A 7,934-nucleotide genomic window follows, 5' to 3' on the forward strand; every position below is an offset into this window, starting at 1 on the left:
TATCGTATTGCCCCCTCCTAAAGTGTTCCAAAGAAGCCCAGCTAACCTGATGCGCAAGTTCTGGGAAACTGGCCGTTTTTCCCAATGAAGGGTGATGGCCCTGGGACTGCCTCTTGTTAAAGGGAGATAACCAGGTGTTTCCCATCCAGGACCGGTGACAGGGACCTGGCAGGAAAGGACTCCTGCTGGCTTTAGGGTTCCCTAGGCTGCTAGTAGGTGGCATGAAGGCCCCAGGGGATCAATGGCCTCTAATATACATGCAGGTGCGTCTGTTTGTAGTACGTGTGGGTTTTTCAGTGAATTTTGGATGTTTGTTTTATACACGTATGTTTGTATTTATATGTTTATTTTAAATATATTGTTTGTATTTATATGTTTATTTTAAATATGTGTTTATATATATATTATATATATAATTATACCAAATTTATTCCTTCATAAGAATATGTATATTTTATGTTTTCTAATCACCTGCATGGAGAAACACCAAGGTAGAAACACTGGCGGAGAGTGCAGCAAAGATCTACATGGACACATCTATATTTTGATTTATATGTTGATACACTTTTACATGCTACATACTCCCTTATACCTTTACATGCAAACACATTTGTGTGTGTGAATATATTTAATTCTAGTTATATCTTAGGTGGTGCCCTGTATATGTGAAACACTCCAGACTAGCAGACTGGGCTGCACTGTTTCTGCAGATCAGTGATTTTAAAACACTGAGATCCACCGAGTGTTGATCGTCTGGTCACGTGAGAAGACGCAGCTGCACGTTGGATGTCCAGATCAGAGACATCACTTCCCTTGGCGTCCGGGCCAGCTTGCACTCACAGTTTGGAGATGGACAGAGAGTGCTGACCAGCTGTGTTGGCATGAATGGGAGCGTCCAAAGCCTACGATAGCTGATCACATTAGGTGTTCTTACACTCAAGTTCCACCTGGTCACTGTCTCCCTGAGGGTCTAATAACAGCAGAGATCATCCATTTCTTTGGCTTGAGCAGTCATGCATTTTCCAGCCTTGTTCTGGCAAGCGCGAGCCAGCCAAGAAGCGAACAGTGTGTGTGGCCCGAGGCCTGAGGGTTGTCGGTAGCATCCCCACTGGAGCAAGCGCACTTGAATCCACCACAATGGACCGTCTCAGCCACAAGCTGGGCCCTGGCGTGGGGACGGGCATTATTCCTCCAGCTGGGAAGGCAGTACCCAGCACTCTGCCACTGAACTGTTCTTCCTTGTCAACCACCTACATTGCAGACCAGGGGGTTTTGTTAAGCCAGACCCCTGTTTCCCTGCTGTTCACACTAGTGTGAGGTCTCAGGCTGACGGCTCTCCTGCTGCCTTTCATCCAGGTATTCCTCGGGACCATGAGACTCTGTCCTAACAAGCTTTGTCAGTCTGCGTAGGCTTAGGCATCCAGAAGCTCTCAGGGGCACCCCGCCCAGTCCTCCCCTGGCCTTGTACCACTGTAACCCCCCACAACTGCACTTCCCCCAGTGCATTCTGCAGCTCAGACCCAGCATTTTCTCTTCTCCCAGGAAAGCCTCTTCTTCACCCACCGGATGTGGGACACCATTGGATGCACCCACCTTATGTACTCAAAACAAGGGCGCCTAGTCTCATTGAGAGGTTCTGGAGGTGCGGGCAGCTTTTCCACTAGAGGGCAATGGCCGCTGGGCTTGCTCTGGTTGAAGGCCAATGGCCAGGTATTTGCCAACTATAAAACGTCTTACAAAACTGGGCTTTTTGGCTCCCTGTGCTGCCACAAGGTGGCAGAAAAGCAGAGTCTCCCTGGGAACATGGAAGTACATTGTGTGTGTGTGTGTGTGTGTGTGTGTGTGTCTGTGCATGTGTGTGTGCATGCGCGCATGTGTGTGTGAGTGTGTTTATGTGAGATCCTCCAGGGAATGTGCAATTGCATCTGTGGTGACGGGGGGGACACGTGTGATTATGTGAGATTTGGAGATCATGTTTTTTAATAGATAAATATATTTATATATACAGAGAAATACATACTCATACATGTAACTACATGTAGTATCTCTAGTTATATATACATAAGTTGCCTCTCACCTACATGAAGAAACATCGCCTCAGATTATAAGACAGCATCACATACTTTATGTGTAAATATCTCTATTTTAATTCTTATTTACTTATATGTTTACCATATATTTACATATGGTATATATTTCTTTATATATTTTAAAATATACACATATACACATTAACGTGTGTGTGTATCGGTTTATTTCTAGTTATATTTTGGCTGGCGCCCTCTATGTGTAAAACACTCCGATTGACAGACTCAGCCACACTGTTTCTCCCAATCAGCGATTTTAAAACCCTGGGCTCCCACCCAGTGTTGATCTTCTGGTCCAGCGGGAAGATGCAGCTGCACACTGGACTTTGAGCACCAGGACCATTTCTTCCCTTCGTGGTTGGGAGAAGTCAGTCTCCCACCAAAGGAGAGGTCAGAGAGTGTTGCCTGGATGTTTTAGGGAAAATAGAGATTTCAAAAGACTGTGGAACCCAGTACAGTTCATTGGTGTTTCATTCCAGTCCCATCTAGCTGCTACCTGCCTGAGCTTCTGAGAACAGATGGGGATACTCTTGGCTAGTGCAGTGAAGTAAATACAAATATTTCATCTCACTTTTAAAGGAACCTCTACCATCTACCCTCTCTGAGGGCTGCTGGCTGTTAAGTATCATCTATATAACAAGACCTCATTTGCAAGCCAGGCCTTCTCTTCTCTCTTATAGCCTGCCTTGCCACTATAACCTGATTTTGCCATAACTTGTTTCTGGCCATGCTCTGAGTCCCCATTGTTCATGGCCTCTAGGTGGTAGCTATGCTGCTAAGCACTGTTGGAAGTTGGAGTCATCACTTTGTGGTTCTCCCTTGTGCGCATCAATAACCCTGCATGCCATTTCTCCTATTAATCTGCATTTGGCCAGTTGATTTTTCAGTGAAACTTTAGACCGCAAAGGGGAAGTGTTCCCTTGTCCTCTATCATTTTGTGGCTGTGAGCAGAATACCAAAGCCTGCTCTTCCAGAAGCTGCAGCCAAAGGAACCCAGGACCAGAGCAGCTGGCAGAAGAGTACAAAATTCTTACCAGCCAGGCTGCTGGCCTCTGTGTGGAATCCGTTTGAGCAGATGGTGAAAATTGTTGCCTTTTCTTTCTCCATAAAATCTTGATTAGTGGAAGAAAAAGATTTGTGTGACTAGTCGTACATGTAGTGACTCTTGTGTAGTCTTTGGCATGAATAATCACGTTGTTTGATCCCTTTTCCTCCTAGAAATAGTCTCTCACTCTCTCTTTGTCTTTCTGGGTTGTGCTGTCATAAAGAAGGGCACCTCAGAATAGAACAGGGGCTCAGAATCCCTAGAAACCCAATCTCGAGCCACTTCTAAGACTGGTCAGACTTATGGCTCTGATCAGACTGGTGTTGGTGTCTATTCAGGCAAAGTTTACTATTTGTTCCCCAAATAAAACAACATGAAGCTCCCCTCCGATCTTGTTTCATGTCCTTGAGAGCTTGGCTTTTAACCAAGTGGGAGCATTCTTGGTCGCCACCGTCTGAGAAGTGTGATTTTTGGGTCACATCCAGTGGTCAGTCTAAAATTGGCTGGGGACCTCAGACATGCAAGATTTTAGGCAGCACACTTTTTGTTCCAAATGTGTCAAGCTCTCAGGAGAATTTGTCTTAAGAAGTCCTATCCCTAGGGGGCTTATGTCACATCAACTCTTGTTGCGTAATTAGTACTGAAAAAGTACACGTTCAGGAGGGCCTCCCTAGTATCGCAGATTAAGGCATCCGTGACTGGCAGTCCCCCACTAATTTGTGGGTTACTGGAGGTACTGTGTGCACAAACACCATCCTTAACCATCTGTGGCAACAAGAGCTCTTGCCATCTTAAGCCTATTTCTGAGAGTAAATTTTTTGAGGATCATTAGGGCTGCCTCATCTATGCTGTCTCCAGGAATACCTTTTGTTTATATGGTAAAAGTTATTTTAAACTGTAAAATTGCCTTGTGGGATTTTCATGAACAGGCTTGCTGGACTGAGTCACGACTGAAATAAGTTCACCATTGGAAATTCTAATCATTAGTGGTTAGAAAACCGATCCTTCATGTCAGAAAGACTCCTAAATTTAGAAAAAGAGATCTTTTATTCTAAACAATTGCTTCATTTGTATTTATGGAAAGATTAATTTAAAATAAATATTCATAGTAGTTTCCTGGCTATACTTAGAAATTCTTTTGACAAAATTAAAGGGCGAAAATCTGGCCCAAAGCAAAGTTTAAAGTTGTCGTATGCTCCAAGTGCCTGCTGTGACTCTCCTGCAGAATTTGCAGCTGGCCACTCCACCTCGCAGTCTGGTTAAAATTCCAGACTTCCACTGCCATAGCCTGGGTTTGATTCCTGGTGGGGAATTAGTCACTTTGGTTGGATAGTTGTGTGATTTTTATCTTTTGGGGGACCATTTGTTACCCATCCTTTTCCCTCCAATGGATATATATATATATATATATTTTTTTTTACTTTTATTTCAGGTTCAGTGTGTGCATGTGCTGTTTTGCTACACGGGTGAATTGTATGTCACTGGGGTTTGGGGTACAAATGATTTCATCACCCAGGTAGTGAGCATGGGTAGTTTTTTAACCCTCACAATTCTCCTCCCTTCCCTTTTCAAGTGGGTCCCAGGCAGTAACAAATGCTGGCGAGGATGTGGAGGACAGGGAACCCCTGGACACTGTTGGCGGGAATGTAGTTTAATACAACCACTATGGAGATCAGTTTGCAGGTTCCTCAAAAAACAAAAAATTGAGCTACCATGTGATTCAGCAATCCCACTGCTGGGTATACATCTAAAAGAAAGGAAACCAGTATATCAAAAAGATATCTGCACTCCTATGTTTGTGGCAAGACTGTTTACAATAGCTAAGATTTTAAAAGCAACCTAAGTGTCCATCAGCAGATGAATGAATAAAGAAAATGTGGTACTTAAACAAAAGACTACTATTCAGCCTTAAAAAGAATAAGAACCTGTCATTTGTAACAACATGGTTGGAACTGGAAATAAGTGAAATAAGCCAGGCACAGAAAGACAAACATCACATGTTCTCACTTATTTGTGGGACCTAAAAATCAAAACAACTGAACTCATGAATAGAGAGCATAGAAGGATGGTTACCAGAGACTGGGAACGGCAGTGGAGAGCTTGGGAGGTGGGCATGGTTAATGGGTTAAAAAAAAAAAGAAAAAAGAAAAAAAAAAGCTCAGAAAAATAAATAGGACTTACTATTTGATAGCGCATCTGGGTGAGTATAGTCAACAATAACTTAATCGTACATTTTAAAAAGACTTAAAGAGTGTGACTGAATTGTTTGTAACTCAAAGGATAAAGGCTTGAGGGAATGGATACCCCATTCTCCACGATGTGCTTATTTCACGTTGCACATCATCAAAACATCTCATGAATCTTATAAATATATACACCTACTGTGCACCCACAAAAGTTTGAAAAATAATCAAATAAAAATAGTCTAGTCATAATTTGCAAATACCGCCTGTTTTCCGTCACCACTAAATCAGTCTCCGTTAAATACAAAATATACACAAAGTATGTATAAAGCTTATATATATTTGTTGTTTCTGAATAAAATAAAATCAATCAATCAGCTACATCTTATACATTATTACAGGGGTGGAGGTATTTAAGAACTACCTCTACTAATCCTAGAAATGTTTCAACTCCTGTAGAAAAGATAGAGCAGCTATCAGATTAATTTTCAAATTATACTAGAGAAACTTCAGAAAACAAATTTTGTGGCATCATACATCAAAATTAAACAATGACATCAGTGAGAATTACATGCAATTAACTTAGGGACAGTTATGGATTGGCTTATGGTCTTGGATAGCCATTACTTCCACACAAGTAAAGCTCATGATTCAGTAATTATTTCCTCTTTCCTGAACGGATTTGGCCCTGGTCAGTTCGTGACCCAGAATTTTTTTTTTACAGGAAAGAGCACTTATTCTGTCTATTGATCCAGAGACAATAGACTCTGCTTACAGATTGAAATATAAACTACCCGCCTGATTTCTTTCTGCTGCCAGGACAATGGGCTCAGGTTTATGTTCACAACAGCCAATGAGTGCATAGAGGTCTGAGATATGGGCCTGTGATCCTGTGACTTTACTCCCCCAGAGAACTGCAACTGTCATCTCACCTGTGGCTACAAGGACAGTACATATTTGATGACTTAAAGTTATTTTTTAATAACTTTGTCTTAGTTTCCAGTTACCAGAAAAATGACAACTTGCTACCAAGCATCTTCAAAGACATGAACATGGGAGAGGCTCTGTTTTTCCATGATCCCTGGAGGCAGACAGGGGTCACATGGAGAGAACAGGACATGCTGAGTCTGAGACATGAGAGACTGACAGCAAAGCACATGTGTCTTACCGGACTCCCCGCTTCTCTGAGATCTGCCTCCGCTGAAAATCTGATTTTCAGTTAACCCCCAAATTCCTGAGCCAAACTATTAGTGAATTGTAAATAGATGGGACCGCACAAAGACCTTGAGAAGGAGATGTCAACAGGTTACAGTGCAGAGAAGAACTTAAAGGCAAATATTAAAATGAAAAATAGAGACAAAATAGTGTGATTCAATGCAAATTAACATTAAACTGTGGCTCATATATAGTCTAGGAAATGTATTTTAAGATCATTTACCCCATAGAGATAGACATGCTAAATTAAATAATATTCATAGAAGAAACAGAACATCTATTAAAGATTTGTTTTCCACACAAGAAAGCACCAAGTTTATATTGTCCAAAAGAAAATTTGACTCATGAACTAATTAATACACCAATACCGCTTAAACGATTTAAAAGTTACAAAGTAACCAATCTTCCCAATAGTTTTTAGGAAGGATATATAAAAGTGACACGGGCAGCGCCTAGCTGTGCGCCACGGCCGTGTTGCTGGCGGGGCGGGGCCTGGCAGGCAGGGTGGGCGCCCGGGTCCGGCCTTGTGCCACCTGGCTCCTGGGCGCGGCCACCCCCTGCGCCCCGCCGCCCCGAGCCTGGTCCTGCTCCCGCCCAGGCCAGATGCCCGGCTGCTCCGCCAGCAGCCGTGACCTCAGCCAGGCCACGGAGACAACAGGCAGTAGGGTCAGCCGCACAGAGGAGAAAAAGCAAAGCAAGTCACAGCAACTGAAGAAGATTTTTCAAGAATATGGCACTGTTGACGTGTCATTGTACACTGGAATCTCATTAATCTCCTTGGGCGTATTTTACATGGTTGTGTCAAGTGGTGTGGACATGTCTGCAGTCCCGCTGAAAGTCGGATTTAAAGAGTCCCTGATACAGTCAAAAATGGCAGCAGGTACAAGTACCTTTGTGGTGGCCTATGCAATCCACAAGCTGTTTGCGCCAGTGAGAATCGGCATTATGTTAGTCTCTGTGCTCTTGATTGTCAGATAGTTTTGCAAAGTGGGATTTTTTTAAACCTCCAGCTGCAAAACCTTAATGAACTCTTCAGTCATAGGCACTGAAAGCCTATTTCTTCTAAATTACACAATTTGGATTGGTTTTAGGTTGTAGGATTTCTTTTGGAGGGGTAGGGGGCTAATTGCTATGTTCTCATGGATAAACTTTGCCAGTAAAATTCAGGCTTTTGAACAATTTTAATTTTTTGCTTCATAAATTTTGTGAATGCTATTCATTATAGGACTTGTATTGTCAGGAAGATATCACAGATGGGTTAACATCTCAAGACAAAATAGTCTGCAAATGTTCCTTCTGGGAGATTTTTGGCAAGGGTCTGTCTGTAAAAGTTCCAGGGCGTTAATCTTGGCTCAGTTTCCTAAAAAGCAATGATTAATTTAACTGGCTTTTAAATATCCCCTT

The 7,934-nt window shown here is 42.6% G+C and overlaps 1 pseudogene; it reads left to right on the forward strand.

Annotated features, from left to right (window-relative positions):
- The window catches only part of LOC105516894, a 9,450-nt pseudogene extending 1,896 nt beyond the window's left edge, over positions 1–7,554 (forward strand).
- The last annotated feature ends 380 nt before the right edge of the window (positions 7,555–7,934 follow it).

This window comes from Colobus angolensis, unplaced genomic scaffold (genome assembly GCF_000951035.1).
Source record: "Colobus angolensis palliatus isolate OR3802 unplaced genomic scaffold, Cang.pa_1.0 Scaffold293, whole genome shotgun sequence".
In the NCBI taxonomy this organism is placed as follows: Eukaryota; Metazoa; Chordata; class Mammalia; order Primates; family Cercopithecidae; genus Colobus; species Colobus angolensis.